A 23137-nucleotide genomic window follows, 5' to 3' on the forward strand; every position below is an offset into this window, starting at 1 on the left:
CTGTGACGGTTAAAGATGAGAACGAAAATAAAATAGTCTGTGAAAAATTTATTGAAAATATTGTCCCTGTGTACTTAAGAGGGGCATTGTACGAGAGCTCCCCAATAGCGGAGAGCCAGAAAAAAATATGTTGAATACGTAGGACGTCACATCAGGACCCTAAGGCCCCAGTGCCTTGCGCAAGCCTTTTTGAGCACTATTTTTGTTAATAACATCATATTTATTTTTTAATTTCAGGTCACGGTACACTTGAAACATATAATAAATGAAGTGCATATAGTTACATATGCAATAGATAGAATTACGTAAGTAATGAATAAGCCATCGCGCATAATAGACATTAAAAGAGAATATGCGACTGACCAGGCGCAGTTCTAAGAATTGAACGCATAGTTAAGCATTTTAAAAATTATACCACATCTAATGTTGTCAGCGTTTATATATTAAAATAATACGAAGAAAATGTTACGAATATAATATTATAGCGACAGAGTTCTATCTCCAACTCACAAGGAATTGCTACTACACCAGAGAGCACAAAAATCGGCACACTATATTAAATTAGTTACACTTTCATTCATTTAGTAATGTCCTTTTTTTAAGTAACTCTTAAATGAAGACATTTATAAACGATGTCTTGCAATCTTGAAATTTGATCAGTGGTCGTTTAATTAATTATAAGAATGTGTTTTTAATAAACAATGATTACTTTAAATTATTTTTATATAAATGCGAATATTAGTTTGGTAACATCATGCCTTTTTCGATATTTAATTTACTCTTTATTACAGAATAATCTTATTTTATTCTTAAATAATCCGGAAATATTAAAAAGTTGCTCAAACCGTCGAGTTATATGCCTAACATATATAATATATACGCAAATTTTGTCGTATATTTATAAATATAGGAAAACCTCTTGTTATAATGTAAACACTTAACATAAAATTATTTGATGTATTATGAAATGAGTTATGTTAACATCAAATAATTTTTATAAAATCTTAGGTAAAGAATTAAAATACGATGTACTTGTTTGAATTATATTGTGTGCAAAATGATTTCTTTGTTTATTAAATTCATCAAATGCAAATATACTCGTATATCAAAAGGTTTTAGCGATAAAAATATAAACTTAAGTGCCGTTTTGCCAAGGATAAAAATAAATTTCAAGGCAAAATTCTAATGTTTAATATTTATATCAGAAAACGATGACGTCACAAAAGTTTCGAGGTCCGAATCCGGTGCCAATACAAATGTTTGTTAATACACTTTAGCTTCAGTTTCTAAATATACCTTTAATTACACAAAACGAAATAAATAAAATACAAAAAACAATTATTGTTATTTCTTTTCGATCGTTGTTATTATTTTTAATGTTTTAATTTTACAATCCACATAGGATTATTTACATTGATCACTTAAATTATTTTCACTGTCATGTGAATACTAGAAGACATCTAACTTATAATACATTGAGATAAAATGCTTCAAAATTATAGTCGTGATGATTTCCACTTTAATAAATGATTCGTCATTTCAGTCCATAGATGCCCACTGTTGGGCTTCTGCCAAAAATATCGTTGGCAATCGTAGTATGGTATTATGGCACGCAGAAGACTGTTGTTCATCCTCAGTAAACTTGTTTGTGAGCAGAGGCAATCCCATATAATAAATCCACAAAGTGTAAATTATAAGATATTGTATCCAGGGAATAGGGCCCATGAACTATGATTGTAAGTCTAACTCGTCTACCGCTCTACCATGTTTCTTTTACTGTTCAGCTAATTTAATTTGAATAATTGATTTAGTTAAGATGTAATTACATTTGTGTTATAAATAACCGTATTAATGTTACGCTCCCAGCTGGTGTCGTTTAATCATAAAGCAACATGTCGAGATATCATTTGAAATTCAGTTTGGTTTACGGTAACATGCAATTAGTCATGCTCCTATAAGCAAATGGAGCTGACATAACCAGAATGTAAGATTGCAAAAGCAAGCCCAGCGATATGAACGAGTTACAATTGACGCAAGCTACAAGCGTTGCGACAATTGTGCAGATATATCTATATAGACAAAGGTAAAGATAAAATATATTTATTGAATATAGGAACTTTTAACATAACTCTTATTGATTGTCAACTTATTATCTTTTTACATTTTTAATCTATTTCATTTTTGACTCTACTCTTCTTTGCTAGGTGTTATAATTGTAGAGAAGAAGCAGGAAGAAACTCAATTAAATCTAAAACTAAATAAAATGAAAATAATCATGCGACATCTCTGCCAAGGATTTTTACTTTTTAATATTCGTTTATATTGTAATAAGCTTTTTCCTACAATTTATTTTTCATATGCGTTTTGAATTTTATTAATGGTAGTCCAATAATGTTTTGCGGCATTTTATGAATTAGAGATTTTTACAGTCTAAACTTTTGTACAGCTAGTTTTTCATAGTCCCTTTTTTCGAATTTATTGTAATTATTTGTAAATGTACAAAATATGATCATAAATATATAGTGACCACTGTAGGAATCTTCACCTCTTAAAACTGATTTCTCAAAGAGATTTGCGGCTATAAGCCGTATATAGCTTCGGATGGCTCTCTTTTGTAAAACAGATATATTTTAAATATCCGCACTTCTAACCTCAAAGCATCAATCCATAGGACATAATATTGTGAAAATTACAAAAATAAATTACCCTAGCAGTATCATTATCAGAGTAGAGTCTTGTCTTATTAACGACATAAGCTGCAGCTCTAAACATGACCGGTAGAGACATTATGAGGCTTTCATTGAAGTTTAAAATCGATCATGACACCCAAGAACACAGCTGAGTCAAGGAAAATTTTAAAACATCACCATTTATTGTGAGGTGATAGATTTACCATTCGGTAATGAAATTTTTATGCATTAAGTTTTATAAGAATTACAAACTAAGTTCTAATATTAACTTAATTTCTAATATTGATATCAGACCAGACTACTTTGATAAGGTCGTCGTAAAACCTAAAAGTCCATTGAGGTCTATATATATACAACTGAAACATATGTTTTACGATTGGAATGAAGTAAGAGATGATTTTTTTGTATATTTCGACTTTCTCTTTAGTGGTTAATATAAAAGAAGGCAAAAGATTGTTGTTAAATATATACAATATTAAAAAACAATAAAAGATTAATCCAATGAGATTTTTGAAGCAAACACTAGAAAGTAAGTCATTTAGGATTATTAATTTTAAGGATCATTTAATTGTTATTTATAGATTAAGAGATAAATACAGTTCTCAGTAACATTTTACTGTAATAGCTGTTATTATTAAATGTTTTATAATTAGGATGTGTAATGGATAATATATACAATTATACATAAAAAGACAAATAAAAAAAATGTTTTTTGATCATCATCACCATCATTTTTTCAGCCAAATGATGAGCGATCAGCGCTTCAGTCATCCAGCGACCTCCCGCGACCCTTACTGTGTTGTCGGTACATCCAATGGGAGACCCACGCTAAGTATATTAGCTCGTGGTCGCTTTATAAATTAAACGAAGAAAGATAAATATTTCCTCGCAGATAATTGAAACATTACATTTATAAGTCAACGAGAAATGATATTTAATAGAATTATTCAGTTTGCCAATTAACGCGCTACGCTGTTTCGCAGCGGAAGCAAAATGTATGATATATGTTTAAAATCGAGAGTGTGTTACGGTATCACGTCGTTAGTCATGCCCCGGTAAACAATTAGCAGCGCCAAAAGCGGCGCGAAGTCAAACTGGACCACTGTCCACGGAGCAGCTCGCGTTCACGTTATCACAACACGGTTTTGGTCTAAGCGATGCACTGAAGCGATTAAATTATTTATACATCTGGTTCAAATTTTCAATTTGCCTAATGTCGTTGATACGTCATATTCCACACACCAACTTTATCACTATTTGTTCTGTGTAAATACAGAGTAATGAGTTAAAGGTATAAAAGCATGAAGGGGGTGAATTTATAGATCATTTACTGTCAGTTAATGTATGGTAAATAATAAAGATATAAAATAGATTAAGAAATAATAAATGACGTAATAATAAGCGAAAGCGTGTTTAAAGCTCTAATTGTTACATATTAAAATTAATAACTGTTCACTGTTTTTCCTTGCAAACTTTATACTGCTAAAAGTTATCGACCTGTTACTTTTGTATATTTTTTTCTAAGTGATGAATTACAGGCTAACCAGGAATAAAGCTTAAAAGCTTTTAAATGACAAATGCATGGTCTGTTCCTTTAGCCTTTTAATTTTTAATCAATCACCCTGTATAAATAGAACATCATATTTATTGTATGATTGATTTGGTTTCTTCTTGTATTGTAAGTATACGTAATATACAATATGTAACAGGCTGTTTTAAAAGGCACACAATCGTTTTACGGGCCATGGTGAGTGACTTGCTTTTTATAAAAATTCTCTACGAGATGGAATCAGGAATGTAATACATAGATGAACGAAAGTATCAGATATAGCCGAGCAGATTGGCCAATTAAATTGACAATGGGTACGTCAAATAGCGTGCAAAACGATGTATGATCCTTCTTGATTGTTTACAAAACTATAACATAAAACCAAGAAAGTCTTGCCTGTAATACAGAAGCAATAATACATTGGCATAAAATAAAAAAAAGCATTATTAGCAACAAGAAGCAAGACAGCAAGTAAAAGAGCAATATATGAATGTACTGTAACAAAGTCCATTAGAGGGCAAACACATTAATAAGATAAGCAGTACAATGGGAGATAAAAGCCGTGTTGACCCAAAAATGGTGAAAGGTGAGACGCGTGTTAGAAGCTCGTAGGACAAGACTCGATTATCTATCGAATTCTATTACATTGGAACAAGTCATAACATGATTATAGCTTTATGTGACGGAGGGACACGAAGGAAAGATTGTACTTTGTAGCTGGAAAAGTTTTTACTTTTTACTACATTATGTAAGATAACATTAAGCAAAAGCTATTTTTTGTAATTAAATTACAAAAAAAACAGGTTGTTGTATTATTTATAATAACAATGATATAATTATTGCACTAATATTTGTATTAGTATTATTATTTGTAATTGCAACGAAATCATGAATCAGAACAAACCTAGGTCTTCTTAAATAATTACACTATGTATAATAAAATATATAAAAAACGTAATGTTAATAAAAATTATCGTTTTAGAAATTCGAATTACTATGTATTATGTCATAGGAAAATACACATATCACATTGATCACTCTATACCAGATGATTAGAAAATACGTGTAATAGCTTTACTTTTCGCTTACAAATGAGCTGTGTTCAGTCCTTTAACGCTTTTTAATTTATAACCAATGATCCTGTAGTATGTGTGTAAGCGTAAGTTAGCTTGCACATATACTACAGGATGATTCAGCATAAAATTTGGTCGATTGCTAACATGTAACATTAATTAAATAATCTAATATATAAAATTCTCGTGTCACGGTGTTCGAACTTGAACTCCTCTAAAACGGCTTGACCGATTTTTAACAAATTTTATATGCGTATTTAATAGGTCTGAGAATCGGCTACTATCTATTTTTCATACCCCTAAGTGATAAGGGTTGTTCACCCTTAAAATTTTTTTTATTTTTTTTGACGAAATTTTTTGTTTTTATTTTTTTATGATACAACATACAAAAATACATACAACCCTAAATTTTCACCCCTCTACGATCAACTCTTATATTTTAAATTGAAAATTAAAAATATTTTTTTGGATCAGCTAGTAATATATAATTTAAAAAAGGGGAGGATAAAAGACCGCTATATCTCAAGACCACAAAAAAAGAGCGTGCCTTGATTCATATGCGTTTTATGCACATTTTGTCAACTTATTTTATGTGAATGTATTGGACGTTCCTTAAAAGGTTTCCACTGTTGCCATATAACCTTCAAGAAGAGTCAGTATAATCTGAAAAAGACCTTAAGACTTATTAAGGATTCTTGAATTATCATAAACCTTTTAATTTGAGCTCTATCATTTCTGGTTTTCTCTAATCGTTTCAGTAAAGTCGAATTGGTTGAGCCACTAAATATATATTAACAAACTATATTACGTAGATAATTATATGTCATTTTCTTAATGATCAATTTATTTGTATAATGTTTTGTCCTTCCAGCGAGTACTAAAGTGTTTATTTTGTTCACAGCATCATCAGAACTCCGCAAGATTGCAGTTACAGAAGGATAATTGAAAATTGATACATACTTTTTCATAAAAATCATACAATATAACGTATTAACAAAACTAGAATTTGTTCATCTTCATCGATGCTGAACCGTGTTGATATCATTTAATTTACATAATATCATCATATATGTATATTAAATAAAGGCAATCTATGATCGGAAGTTGCGACTTTAAACCAGTAAGCCCTTGTTGCTTATCGTCGCAATTTATTATCAAATTATATAAATAACAAGCTGTAGCAACAGTACAACGTATTGTATATTAGCTATGATGAATCAAAAAAGCGAACTGTCAAACGCGGGATGTTTAAAACGAACTTTCAAGTGCCTAAGCTTCATGAGTTATTACATTTTAGTGTAAAAAAAGTATAATAAAATTAAAAAAAAAATCATAAAAACAGGAAAGTTGTTCTTAAGTTATGGCGTGATTAAGCGAAATATGGATTCATTTTTATATTCAGTAAAATGCTCTGTATCTTTCACACTTATTTCCAATCACCATTTATAAAGTAATCAATCTAAAATATGTTTCCTTTATTTTTTAAATTAAAATGCAACGGATCTATAACTTCAGGAAATACAAAGTGTGCAGGGATCGATGGTATGCAATAATTTATTTTTATAATACATAACAATTGAAATTTTTTTAAAAGATTTTTATATCAATAACAACATGTTATTTTTTTTTCTGAAATCATTTTTTTATATCAGACTAAATATTAATTGATAGGAAATAAAGCTATGTATTCTCGCCTTTAAATCTTTTGCACTTATACCGTATAACATATATAGATTGCAATAGCGCTCTGCAATATGTTATAATATTCCACAGAGGCATCCCTAATAGAGGTTGTACTCAAGATTGTAATATATTACTATCGCCGGTTGGCATATTTTTCATCTTTAAGTCGGTTTAAGTTAAGCACGTAAAATTTATATTTATACCATAACATTTTTCATTCTATTTACGAGTCGAAGTTAAGTAAAGAATTAAGAGTTATTATTTCTTGTTTCAGGCGTCCATCAATTGAAAATAAGAATAGGAAGAATTCTTGTTACCTTTATCTAAAAATATATGAAAAGATTGTAACTGAGCCTTAAAGGTTCTAGAGTGGAGACCACGGACTGGCAAGTGCAGCGTAAGGCGTCTAATCTTGAAGCAGACGACCAAGTAGGCGGTAGTCAGTGAATTTAGGCAGCTTATAACTGAAAACTATGTCCTACGGTTGAAATTATAAAAACATTTTAAAGCTTCATTATATTTGTAATATATTAATCATTATTAAATATAAAGAATTGTCAACTGTACACTAATTTTTTGTATGTACTCGGATGTCACTGATAAACATTGTGTGCTTGTTGGTATTTATAATTTCACTTAGTTTGGTGCATCAGACCGCTAACAGTGCTCAGTCTAGATTTCTTTACAGTAATTGAGCTTTTGATCCACAGCGGGAATGTCGGCCTTTTCATAAATATAATAAAATGTACAGTAAAAATATATCGAGTATCCTTACAGAAGAGCTTTTAAATAAACTAGAAGTACAATTGTTTACATAAAAATTTTATCTAAATAAGTTCAGTAACATATGTAACTTATGTAATCAATGGCATCCAACAGATTAAATGTTTTATCTTATATACAAATTGTGCATTTTTATTTCCTCGTATTACTAGCTGAATTTTACACTATTCGATTGATTATTATTATAAAAAAGCGAGGTGCATTTTTAACATTAAATTTTTAAATATTTCATGAAATGATCATGATGATATTCCGAAATATTGGTCTGTTATAGCAGACGATTAGCGTCTGTGCCAATAGACATTCTCTGATTGATGATCCCTCCACAACGTCAATCAAAGATATCGGCGTGACGTGATAATAGTGATAGGGTGATCTGTGTCGATTTATGTACACGATTTTAACGTTCCGAATTTACTAAACTGCTAATTTGTCGTACTTAAACGGAAAATTGTTTGAACTTAAATATAATTGTAGTGCTTTAAAACATAGTATGAGTTCTATGACGATATACAAAGTTATTAGTTTCGAACTTTCAGGAGTGCTGACTGTACTTCAAAAAAAAATTGAGGAATAAAACCGCCTATTATTGAACGCTCGTTATTTTAGCGAAGCTTTAAATCCGACCGTGGCACCTCTGCCCATCAATATTGTGCTTAAGTACGTTATCTTATAAACCCAGCCTTCCTTCGTTTCCTTTTAAAAGAAACTCAGTCGACCATTGGTAATAATTCAAAGTTATTAAAATTTTTATTTTTGTGTGTATTGGCCTAGTAAACGATTTTATTTCATTAAAATAAATTTATAAAAAGTAACACTATCTACACACCTTTAAAACTTTTATACACTTCCCAATGACAATTAAATTCGCGTTTTGTAACACCATCAGTTTATAAAAATTAAACTAAAACATAGAAAAGATTAACAATTTTCTAACAATTGTATGTATTTTTGTATTTATAAACATTGCAATAGAATTCTTTAAGTATTTCGCTCATCTGCAATGCACTGAGGAAATTTTATTCAAATTAATTGAAGAGCAATTTGTTTTAAATGCAGCAGTTCCAGCTTCGGTAACTTTCCGAGCGATCTCTTTGTTGTTAATTGCTTGTGGCCGCGACGCAATTGATTTAGAATGTACTCAGGACAATAGTGTTCTCATTTGAATAAACATTAACATAATATAATTTTCAGACAGACAGTACAGCGCTATGTAAATTACACTTTTGAAAACAAATGAAAGAGATAGATCTATATTCGTCAACAACGGAGAAGAAACTCAAAGATGCGTTTACGCATTTTACTACTTTTTAATTTTTTTTCGAAAGATTTTTATTGTACACGATAGGATACATTTAAATAGTTTCATAATAATAAACTAAAAATATAATAGGCAGTCTTATCACACGAGGCAAGCTCTTACAGACAACTATAGTATGGAAACAGTCGAAGTATATATAATGGGTTGTTAAGGTGTACAAAACATACATATATACAAACATACATACATAAATATACTTCGATATACATAAACTAAGATACATACATAAATTTCTGTGATCCCTTATTGATTTATTATTTATATAAAATAAAAATATCAAACGCTATTTCCGGGGTCCACATGTCTATATATATAGACTATATGTAAATCTTTTATGGACCATATGTCTGTAGAAGTCGGTTTATTATATATTACAAATACTTGTATTACATGTTCAGGTTTATTATAAAATGGTGTAAACGCTTTAAAGTGATGAATGTATAGCTTATTTTCTGGCAGTAAATTGATATAGCCTATCCTAAAACCAATGGTTTCAGAAATAATAAATAACTTAATGATATGTCATTAACTAGCTAGCTAGAAAATATGTTTTAAAAATCGAATTACCGAAAACGAAATTTAAGTAATTTTTGTCCGAAGTTATTGGCCTGTCACATTCTAATAGAAAAAATAAATTAATAACAAATTTTCACATTATACACTTCTTACGAGATGGTTGAAGTTAGGTGTAAAAGGTTTAATAATTTTTGCTGACAAATGCACTATACATTTATCCCTAATCTTATCCGCACTTTATCTTCAGACAGCAAGTCGTACAGAACAAGTTCATGCGTAGGGCTACTGGTTCGCAGTGGTACGTCTGTAATTAAGATCTGCGTTTGCCTCGTGCCCCCCTTGTGATATTGGTTATATTGTGTTATATAGTAATATTGGAGCGTCCGTTGCGAACTTAGAGCTCGGCGAATTCAAAATCCGGTGGAACAGCCGAAAATAGCTGCCCAAGCCGAGGTTATTCCGGGAGTTCTCGGGCTTTGCTTCCTTAAAAGACGTCTTAGACCAAAAGACGCCACAAAACAAACGAAACTGCATATGCCACATAGGCAGCAGAGAAAGTCCGTTCAAATAAAATTGTTTTTCTACCATTTTCCGATTAACCTGTATAATAGGATTATTATCTATTATGATAGTTATATCTATGAAATATAGTATTCGCGTTTACGATATAAAACAATATAGAGTGCAATAATGTCTTGCAAAAGGTATATTGTTTACGGCTACAATTATCGGTGACGAATTGTTTTGTTAAAAGTTACTACTGTCAGGTGTTCAGGAGAACAATAGGTACTAATTTATCGCTATGATTTAATGCACTTGTATTGAGTTCCGGTTCGAAGGGCGTTGTAATTAGTAATATAACTCAGTTTAGATGGTCGCAGGATTTTGTTTTTCAAAAGCATTGCTTGCTTTATTATTGTACTTTTAAAGTTTATAGCAAAACAGAATAAAGACGCATGTTAAATTTAAAGTTCACCAACGCTTTCAAAAACCTTATGATAACTGTGAACGTACAATGGTGAATAAAAACATGACATTTATTTATTTATTCTCTGATTTAGGCACATCAGCAGTGCACGTAAGTTACAAGTATTATAGTTATTATACAATGTTGTATAACATTGTAAAAAGAAACATCAGACCACATAAAATTAAAAAAATACAAGGTTGATGAATGTTTAACAAATAAGAAAGTTGAGTAATAAATTTTAAAATAACAAGAGTGAATAAGGTCTGAGGAAATCTGTTGAAGATTGATAGTCATCGACATAGTCTAGTGAATTGGCAAGTTGATATGGCAATGAGCAGGTGATAGCGCGTAGTAATGGCCACTGGAGCTTTATGGAACAGAGACCACGGGCTGGCAAGCGCAGCGTAGGATGTCCTTATAATGTGAACAGATGATCTTTTTACAATTGTCGGAAGGTGCTGGATGTAGACAGCTTCCAGTCGCTTTCAACCGCTTTTGTTCTAAAACTATGGAGGATGCTTATATCCAACAGTGGACGTTCTGTGATTTGAAAAATGGTGATGATGATGATTAACACTATGTTGCCGTCCATTTTTTTGAAGTATCGTGATAGAGGAGGTTTAAATAAACAGATTTTAAAAAATGGAAAATTGTAGTCTAGTTTTACAAAATATGTCTTCTATAAAATTTCTTAAATAATAGAGGGCTGAATAAAATAAATAAATGATAAATACCAACTAGCGTAAATGAATTTAAATGTAATAAACAAGAGAGAAATAGAAAATCTAAACGTATTGTTTTCCCGTTTTAATCTCCGTAGAATTTATTTCATGTCCACGAGTAATTTACAATGAAGCTCCGCCGAGCATCGTCCTAAAGTCTGAATTACTGTAGGAACATCAGCGCTAAATTATTTTACTTATTTCAAGTAATTTACGGAGAGCTATAGAAAGGAAAATGGTATTTCATTTTATAGCCTAGTCGCTTGAACACGGAGTCTGCCTGCCCTGTTTCTTTTCGCGTTTTAATATTTTTATAACCTTATTTTATGTTAAATTTACAGTAAAACATCACTAAAATATTCAAAAATAATATAATTATTTATGAAAGAATATAATAACAATTCATATATTTTAATAAATGCAAAATTTTTATAAAATGTTTGAGAGATAGATTAATAAAAAAATGTAATTTATTTATTATGATTGTTTCATGAAAATAAAAGTTCAATTTAATATTATATAGTCTTTTAACATTTACCAGTTTAGAAACAATCAAAAATAAATGTAGAAGAATTTTAAAAAATACTAAGCGCCTGGTAATTTTACATCAGCAATTATTTAGAGTACCTCATTTAATTACAAATAAGTATCCCACAGGCAAAATAGGAGTTCGTTAAGCTGGCTGAAGTTAATGATATGCTCACAACAACGATACTTTGAACTATAGACATGATACTAAAATTTTTCACTTGAATATTTTATGCTCTATTAGGCTAAGATAATATGCTATATAACTAGAAGGAAAAATCAAATTGTATAATATACTGATATTAAAGTTTTTGATATACCGATTTATTCAGCACCTTGCTTTTTAGGATAACATGGGTTTCGTTACATTGGTACTAAATTTTCTTCGTAAAAAACTAGAACAGCTAAAACTAGATAACACGTGAGAAAATATTTATCTTAAGAAAATTGTTAGCATATTTTGATTGTAAACAAATTGTAGGCATATGTTGATAAATTTTAGATCATCATCATCATTATATCAGCCGTCAGAGGCCTAGTGTAAGGCACATGACTCCCTCAAAGATAGCCATGACGACCAGTCTTGCGGTGCGCGCATCCAGCGAACTCCTGGAGTCCTTATTGTGTCATCGGTACACCTAGAGGGAGACCCACGACACGTCTGTCACCTCGTGGTCGTACATCAATAATCTTTCTGCCCAAGGGCTGTCGGTTGCACGAGCATGTGTCCCGCCCAATGCAACTCTTAAAACATATATTGTATAAAATTTTGGTTTTAAAATAACATGGACAAACAATTTGACAGTTTCATACTTAGTTGACTCGCTATTCTCTCGACACTTGCAGCCTTTGGCACAGCATGGGAAATGAGTCCATTTTGCCCTAAAGTGATAACTCGATTTGCTCCATTTGAGAGCGCCTGATGGAGTTAAAATCGGGCAGTTTTCCAGTCTCGTGCGGTAAGTGGAAAATGTAGTACGTAAAGTGTACTTTTCAGGCGGTTCTTATTGAAAAGAGTCACTTTAGAAGCTTTATTATCGTAGACGCCATATATATTGTAGATTTAATATCATTTCTTGTATATCTTTATCTACCTGTATAGGATAATTCATAATAGGTGTAAAAGCTTTCAAGGACTAGTGAGTGTATAGATCATTTAATGTCAATTAGTTTATAACGTGTCATATCCAAAAACCAAAGCTTACAAATAAAATCAAAGAATTCAAATTCTCGTTCGAATTTGAATGATTTAACAAGAATGATTTAAAGCACAGTATTGTTGTCGTAGTGGCCAGTAATATGACGCATTCTTACGTGTTACGCTGCTGTAAGCAATACATGAGAGAAATTATTCCATATTTAAATTTATTGCGTTTAGATATTTAAGGCATTCCATATTTAAATATAAAATTACGCTCTTTCTCTGATAAAGGTAAGCGATATTAACCTTGACATATTTCCAAAAATTGCATGCAGTGTTCACATGAGAACGCACCATATTATTGGTTATTACAGCCACAATACATTTAAGAGTAAAATTATTGTTACGTGTTCGAATTGAAATTGGAATAACGATTTGAATTCGGACGCTATGAGTGAAATAATCACTGCCATTTTATATGGTTAAAATCGTAAATATTAAACGCTTGTAAATAGTCTTTTGTGTATATGTAACATAAACCACATAGGTTACACCTGGCTTTTCTTGCCATCAAGAAGACATAAATAAGTCTCCGGGTGGTCTCGCACTATCACCTGCTTAACGCTTATATATCATATTGTGATCAAAAAATAAGCAGATAGTGTTGGGATATCATTTGTCTCAGACCAAACTATTTTAAGTATGTTTTGAGTCTCAAAGACTTCAAGTATTATATATTTCAAATATCTTTATTCACATAACCACTTTTGAATCGTCGACTATTTTAAAATTATAAGTAGTGAGTACTACCGGCACGGAACATTGATCTGTTGAGAAAAGCCAGGTCAAAATCTCAACAGTTGCTCTTTTAAATGAAATTTAACAATATTTACGTGTACATAATATCAACCATGCAAATGACTAAATAAACCAAGTTCCACAAATTTCGATCAAAAATTCTTTAACGCCTTAAAATATTAATTTTAATATTTTTATGGCATTTTAATTTAGAATTTTAATATTAGATTTAAAACTAAGAAATTTATTATACATGCGTGGATAACATTTGCGTATAGATTGCTAATGTTAAAAACACTAGTAGAATATATAACTCTTTCTTCATAACAATTTATAACAATAAATTATTGACATCTAGAGGTCATGTGTATTTATTTAAAAACTTTGCAATACACTAAAATTTAAATACGCGGATATTGCAAGCCGGAAAATAAACCAAATAATTCACACCGGAAATAAATTGGGAGCTGCACGTCGTGAAATCCGGATTTGGGTAAAATATTGAATAAGAAATCTATGGGACGCAGTCGGCGAGTTTTAGTAATAGAATTTTTTAGTATTTGATCATCGCGATTGGATCGAAAACGATTTATTACTTGTTTATTTCACATAGTTTATTTTGTATGTCACTTCAAAAAAAGAGATTAAATTTGAAATAAATTCCTCGCGTTTATCTTTGTGTGATTAAGGAATACTTCGGTGTCTTAATAAGAGGAAATATCATTACAGTACGCGGCTTTTGAACGCGGAAAAAAGAGAGATATTCGGCTAGATTCGAATTTCTAAAGCGTCTTTATAACAATTACCAATCTGTCAAAACACTGTGCGATACAGAGAAAGCTACTCAAAATCGAATATGCTAGTCTAACACTTTTGCTTGATGTACCAAATCAAATATTACTTGGATTACTAAAGTCGTTATTTCAGCCCATAGACGCCTACTGCAAGGCCTGTCCGAAGATATTCATGGGTGAATATATTATCATCCTCACGCTTGGTAGGCAGGTTAGCGATCACCGTGTGGTGTTATGGAACGCAGCAGACACTGCTGCCCATCCTCTGGAACTTGTTTTGGAACTGTCGCAATTATATATATACATACTATAATATATACTGTCTATAATATATATACTCTCGCAATTATTTATATATATATAAATCCAGTTCCCATATATATATATATATATATATATATATATATATATATATATATTACATATAATTATATATATGTATATATATATATATTACATATAATTAATGCACAAAGTGTGAATTATATAAGATAGTATTCGGAGTAACGAACCGGCGGTTTACGATCGCAAGTCTCAGTGCTTTATCGCTGGGCTTCTGCTAACGGTATTCTAAATCGATTTTTAAAGTATTCGACAATTATTAAGGAACAAAGAAATGTTTTTATATTGCCACAAAACGTCTTGATGACTAATAATTAAAAATAAACACAAATGATACAAAATAAAAATTAAGTATTTCTGAGTGAGAAATAAACTAGAACTAACGTAATAATTAAATAACTTAACTAGACTATATCCTGTTGTAACATTAAAAAAAAAAACACCATCTAACAGTATGTGATAAATTTTATCGGTGTATTGCTATGGTCTTGTATATACCAATTTATGTGTTGTCTCGTTGGCATTTTTATTCTGGGGTACACTATCCAGTAGTGTATATATGTGTGAATGTATATACACAGGATGAGCCGAGTATTCGTTGACATTTGAATGTCATACCCCTCGGAAGCACAAGTCGCTTGAGCCTTGTGATTTATCACATATCCAACGGTAGCTTTCTGCCGGTAGCCAAAGAAAATTCCGGAAAAGTTAATTTCCAGATGAGGCGACACCCCATAACAACTCAGGAGCCCAGATCTATCACAAGAAGTGTTCTTTTTAAGGGATTATTTAAAGAGTAGTAACTTGTCTACATAAATAAACCAAATACAAAATCTGAAATCATGAAGTATAAAATCAGCACAGAGATATTTATTCCGATTTCGTGATTTATTTGTGAAAGAGTATTTGGAAATATCCGCATTCGGTGGTCGTTTAAATGATAAAATAAAAAACACACCGCAACAAATAAACTTCCCTGCAAATTATCAAATTTTAAAATCAATATTATGGTTTTCTTCGGATAATTCTTTAAATGTTTAACTAATTCATGAATCTCCCTTTATAAATTAGAACCCCTAACAGTGACTGGGAAAATAGAAGAGAGGCGTTGCAATATGTGTGCAGTCCCTATATGGTAGGCTCGATGTTGATCTCGCTACGTACATTCGTTAGTCGTATTTGTTCCAGTTTATCAGCTACCAATTGACTACGACCTCTTATATACCAGGGGTGGCCAAGCTTTTTCATAGTGCGAGCCATTTTTAGAAATTTCAAATTTTGTATGAGTCGCAATTGAAAACGTATTTGAAACACCCAAAAGAATTATTATTTTACAAAAATCATATTATTGAAATTATTTTACAAATAGTACAAAATATGTGTATTGAAGTTAAATATAATGGCACACGTATATGTCAGCACTCCTAATAATACTAAAGATGCCTCCTAATAATACTAAAAATATTTATTTACACCAGTAATTTGTTTCGATTTTAAGGAGCTGACATAGGTAATACTAAGTTAAATATTGAATATTTCGACAATCGATCGGAGCTAAAAAGATTCGTTCAAAGACCCGCATGTGGCTCGCGAGCCGTAGTTTGGCCACCCTTGGTATATAAAAAAACATTGAGGAGAAATTAATACAACGTTCAAAAACAAACAGTAACATTATTCCGCGCAAAGTTATGTTTATCCATAGACTCTTGGGTAAAGGAAGCGTTTTCTTTGTATATCGCTTCTTCTTGCCTCGTTAGCATATTGGAGCACGAAGTCTATTATATTATCACGATCTATTGGTTTTTATACTATTGATTATTTTAAAAAGTTCTCTTATTATATAAACACTCATATAAACACTCTGTTATTATATAAACAATTTATATACACATATGGTTATTAGTTTATGTATAATATTTATTTTTATAGCAAGAAATTAAATTTTAGTATGTAACGGGTATGCTAGTTAATCCAGTCAAGCAAAGAAAGAGTTTCGTGGCTGTCTCATTACCGTTGATAACTTGGACTAGTAATAAATGGTTTTTATTTTTCATCACAATTGGAAGAGCTTATGTGATATTGAAGACATGGATTTGGACTAAGAGAGTAGTGTTATTAATTTTTAACGTTTATTTACTTTTAATACAATAAAGACCGTCTCGCAAAAATGCAATCAATTCAGATAGGACTTATATCTCTTTATTTATACATTAGCTATTGAAAAGATACGTGCTTTTATTTCTTCTTCGCTGTTGTCTTTTAATAAGTTACTTTGACAATTTGTGTATAGTTTTTGTTGCAATTATATCTTTAAAAACAGTTTTTTATCAATGCCGTTGTTATATAACAGGTTGTCAAATATCTCCCTTCCGCTTTTTTGCTCTTTATTCAATGCTTTATAAAAAGTGTTACAGTGATCGGATTTAGTTCAAATATGCGCCGTTTTATTCGATAATCTGTTTCCATCTAGACGGCAACTTCATAATACCTCCCTCGTAGAAGCCCCCCTCCTTATTTGCGAAGAACTTGGACAGCCACTTTTCACAAACCTCTTTTGAGTTCAACTTTACACCACCAAGGGCGTTCGCCATGGACAGGAACAGGTGGTAATCACTTGGCGCTATGTCCGGGCTATATGGTGGATGTGATAAAACCTCCCATCCGAGCTCCCGTAGCTTCTGACGACTCATCAACGAAGTGTGTGGTCTGGCGTTGTCCTGGTGGAACACTACACCCTTCCTGTTGGCCAATTCTGGACGCTTCTGGTCGATCGCCTGCTTCAAGCGGTCCAGTTGTTCGCAGTAGATGGTAGAATTAAGCGTCTGGCCATATGGGAGCAGCTCATAGTGGATGATTCCCTTCCAATCCCACCAAACACACAGCAAAACCTTCCTGGACGTCAATCCCGGCTTGGCCACTGTTTGGGACGATTCACCGGCCTTCGACCACGACCGTTTTCGCTTGATATTGTCGTATGTGATCCATTTTTCGTCGCCAGTCACCATCCGCTTCAAGAATGGGTCGAGTTCGTTCCGTTTCAGCAGCATATCGCAGGCGTTGATTCGGTCCAGAAGGTTTTTTTGCGTCAAATCATGCGGCACCCAAACATCAAGCTTTTTTTTGTATCCAGCCTTCTGCAGATGGTTTAAAATGGTTTGGTGACTAACTCCCATCCCCTGGGCGATGTCACGAGATGCCACATGCCGGTCTAACTCGATGTAGTCCATGATTTGATCGGTATTTGTCGTCACAGGTCTTCCGCCGGCTGGCTTATCCATGGTGTCGTTTTCGCCGGCTCTGAATCGTCGAAACCATTCCTCCGCGGTTCGAAGTGATAGAGTACCATCCCCCAAAACACCATTAATCTCTCGGAACGTTTCTCTAGCGGATTTGCCTTTAACGAAGGAAAACTTTAAAATAGCGCGAATTTCGGCGTTAGTGAACTCCATGTGTACACGTCTATAACTGTTGAACGCAATTTCCAAACTAATCATGCATAGCGTCGTTTTGTAGGTTATGTCAAGACCTTTCTAATTATGTATAGTATTGCCAGATACGAGCTCTGTAGCGCTTTGTACATAGCCGCGAAATTCAAAAGACAAAAAGGCGGAAGGGAGATATTTGACAACCTTATATTAGTAACAAAGGTTACATTGTAAGTGTAGAAAATCAGCGCCAGTAATTATATTTAAACAAGAAAAATATAAAATCACTAAAATACAATTAAAAACATAAAATATGTCAATGTACGTAAAACACAAAACTTTTAACGCGTCTTATCAAGTTACCGGATACACTAAAATTATTGTTTTTAAAATTCAAGATAATGAGATGTACATAGGCAAATAGCTTAGGTTCATTTGTCTCCATTAATATATCATTATAATGGTCATAAGGCAACATTAAAAACCATTCCTATTATGCTTATTTAAATGTGGATCGAGGTCGGAGTTATTCTAAATACTTGGATTGGTGCCAATAAAATTTTTCTGCGCCCATAACCTTGATATTTGACTGACATGGCGTCTAAAGATTTTTTCCTCATTCTTTTATGTTTCTTATGTATATAGTTTAAGATATGCAATTTATATCACATTTTTCAATAAATGTAAACGGTTCACTAAACGCATACTAGTTTATACAGGCAAATACAACTTCGAACGGTTGAATATGTTGCTCAAATTATATATGGTACACCATATCATGCTTGTTAAATAGCCAAAAATTAATAATTTCAGAAATAATAACATAGTAAGATAAAGTATTTTCAAAATTCGCATTACTGCATATATAAACTATTGTTTACAATCTGCCACTGCAGATTTTCTATTGTTAAAATGTAATTGGTTTGTCGTGTTATAAAAGAAAAAAATAATTATAGTAACATATTTTGGAGTGATTGCATTGTACGTTTTGATTGCAAATGGGTGTAAAAGCCTTTTCTGACAAATAAAGTGTACTTCAACTTCTTTACAGTTTTTATAGCAATTTCTAATCATTTTATATAGCCTTCTATAGCTTTATTTTATTATAATACTGTAAATAATTTTTTTATTAAATTTATTATATGAATTTATAACATCATCTGGATGCTTAAAAGTTAGCTATTATCAAACCGTGATTGAATAAAAAGTATCTTGAAAGTTTCACTTTGAAAGTTATACCTATAAAAATTAAGTCCGGAAAGCTTTTCAAGAAGCACTTAGTGTTATGAAACGTTACAAGATAGTCTCAGCAAGCCGCAAAGTCGAACGGGAAATAAAGAAGTAATGTCCAAGTTACTGGAAAGTATAAACAGTTTTATGTCTATTAATTAAACATTAAGAATTTTAACACTTAAGGCTGTGAAATGAAGAGATTTACCGAAGAACGAGGATCACCGACGTAGCTCAAAGGATTGCTTGTATGAAGTAGCAATAACTAATGGCCCTTAGGACCGAAAGTTTCTTGAGTGGCAACCACGAGCTGATAGAAGTGACGTCGAAAGCCTCACTACTGCTGGATGCAGGTAGCAGAAGGCCGGTCATTGTGGCGATCTCTTAGGAGGCCTGAACCTTGTAGAAGAAGAAACTGTACGCCTTCAACAGGCATATTTAATTTTCTTCTTCTTTGTTATATGAAACCTACATTGGTTAACTTATGTTATGTGTTGCAAGTGGCGTGCCGTACTTCAAATAAATGATAAATCATAACTGTATTTAAAACGTGATGTAATTTAAAGTTCTATCGTTTTATATTCATATATATTTTTTGAAACGTAATGTAATATAAAATTATCTTAATAATAAATAACTTTGTTATCAAATATGTTACTATGTCAAAGATTTAGGTTACTAAGATAGAATTGTTGCATTTTTGAGTAAAGTCTGATGTTTTATGTAATAAAAAGAATTATCTTATAATGTCATAAAAATTTTGATGTTTTACACTTAATCATGGTGGAAAATTCAGTAAACAATGTATTTATACATACATAGTATACATAAACAGAATGATTAGTTAAAAGTGTAAAAGCTTTAAAGATTTTTTATGTAAGAAGATATATATTCACCCCTTCAAAGCTGTATATATAAGAATACTCTCATAGAACAAATAAAATAAAATTTAAAAATATTTGCGATATTACATAAAGTAAAAAATATACCACTAAACGACATAAATATTTAATTTACAGATAGAAGTATTAATTTTGAAGTAATAACTTGAAACGATGAATTTAAACACGTGAAATTTAAATAATACTAGCAATTATTAATACCCATTTTGGAATATAACATTCTAATTGCTTTTTTTCTTTATACTTATAAATATGAACAAAAATACTCCAACACAAGTTGATAAGTTTACAATTACCGACGTTTAGTAGCTAAGCAAAGTTTTTATCAAAGTTATTAAAATAAAAGTTGTAAAGCAAAGTAAGCCTTCAAAACGACGAGCTCTGATCAATATTAAAGGGTTGACATTCAGTTGAACCATTAGCGTTTTATGGTTCATCTGATTGGTACGAAGATGAAAGTAATTGAAGTGTTTGAAATAGCAAAAAAAGAATACAATTTGTCAGATAAGGGCTGCTGTTTGCAAGCGACCGAATTTTGTTGTTCGATTTTTTGTTGTCAGATTCTCTACTGTTAGATTTTTGTTTTATCTCATTTCGAATGAAGTATAAATTGGTTGAACATGTAACTGTAGCTTCATTATCATCGGACATGTTTTTAATATACATGTCGAAGTTACAAAATCATGTAATTAAAGAAAATAAATAATTGCCGGGAAGACACATATTTTCACCATTTCGTACAAAGTATGTACACAAACTTGCATACGGATATGAATATTTGTAAACGACCCAATCGTCTTCGAGCCGAAAGATCCTTAAATATGCGTACAGCGCAAGAACGGTCATCCCGGCATGGAGCCCTATGCTTTACTATCGCATTTTGGGTATACTGACATGATGTTGTTGATGATAATGAAGATGGTGGGCATAAATTACAATGCATCGGCAGAAAAGATACCTAAAACGTTGTTACTCTGTTAGTCAAACATAAAAATTTGCCGGAACTATGTTATGCTAGTAATGAATCAACCACCAAAAATCTGCCAAGCTGACATAGTACACACTTTTTAAAGAGGATATCGTGAAAGGATAATAGTGTAAGTTAAAAAGTCTAGTTCCGAGCGATAAATTATGCAGGTGAAATTTGTAAACTATTACCTTTAATTAAAATCGTTTTATAAATATCTAAGATTGTAAAGATTTGGCGCCGTGCGATTAATGTAGAAGCTATTGCAAACTTATGTCGCCTGAAATATTAGATGCATTGTCATTTTAAAAATACTAATATTACAGAGTAAATAGGAAAGTGTTTCAAGACAAAACTTTTAAGTTGTTCAGTGCAAGATTTAATAACTTTTGAAACGTATAGTCTGTCAACGCAGTAGGTAGTATATAGAGTGATTGGTTTTAGATTTAAAAGCTTCAAAGGGGTGAATATACATACCAATTGTTAGCAAAAGCTTTAAAGTTTTTATATCTATTTTCAATCACACCGTATAAAATGATTACTCTGAAATAAATTACATTTATTTATTTTTTGGCAGAGATATCCCTACAGACTATCTACTGCCAGAATTTATTGTTCCTTTGCTTTCCAATAGAAGGAATAAACAATAATTAATTTTAATATGTGGCGATCCGAGTTTTGATACCCCTTTTTCTTGCTATATTATCAATACGTTATTTATTACTTCTGAAACCATTGATTATTTGATAGCTTGTACTATACACAAAATGGCAGTAAATAAGCCATACTTTCACCTCTATAAAACATTCGTACTAATAGCCGATCAACCTGTATAAGGATATTTTTTTAAATCCTTGGTAACGAAATGTAAATGAAATCGGGTCAATAAAAAGTTCAGATTGTCGTTTTTCAACCTTGGAAAACATGCACGCCATTGAAACAAAAATGTTGAGCAAACGGTATGATGGTCCTCACGTATTCAACGACCTACTTGCCTGAAAAAATGACAAGGGTTGACAGCGGCTGAAATACTGCGTATTCTTGGCCTATACAAATCGTTTTCAGATTTTTTAAATTGGCACTTCAAACTTTTGACTTTTAATTTAATCGAGTTTCAAAGTATTTTATTAGTATTGTGTGACAATTAATAATTTTGTTAAATAATCTCTATTTGTTCGAACACCGGTATAATTGTATCCTTTATTGTTTATTGATGTTAATTTTTATTTTGGATAATGGCTTAGATTACATGTAGATACATAATTATTTCCGAGATTAAAATTAAGAGAGCATGTTTTAAACGCTACGATAATTTGAAGTTCCTGTAAAAATCCATGGCATTGGCTATGGAGAATTTTCCCCCATTGATAACTGGCTTTAAAGTTCAAAGGAAAAAATATCTCAATGGACATAAATTTGAACAGGGTTCATATATTTATAATCTCATTATATTATATTCATAAATGTTTTATGCAATAGAAAAAAATATTATTCTTTATTTATAATATTTACGGTTAGACTAAGTACATAAAAATAAACAACAACTGTTTTCTTGTACTTTTGCAATGGTTTCAATAAAATTGGATCAAGACAATTGTAATAAAATATAATGAATACAATAATTATTTCAAACTTTCGTTGTTTAGTAGACATAATAATTCTGAATTCAAAACGGATTTTCAAACATTTTTATTCTTAATTCT

Source organism: Battus philenor, unplaced genomic scaffold (genome assembly GCF_028537555.1).
Source record: "Battus philenor isolate CCGP_79_NKW_IND1 unplaced genomic scaffold, ilBatPhil1.0.hap1 SCAF_9, whole genome shotgun sequence".
NCBI lineage: Eukaryota > Metazoa > Arthropoda > Insecta > Lepidoptera > Papilionidae > Battus > Battus philenor.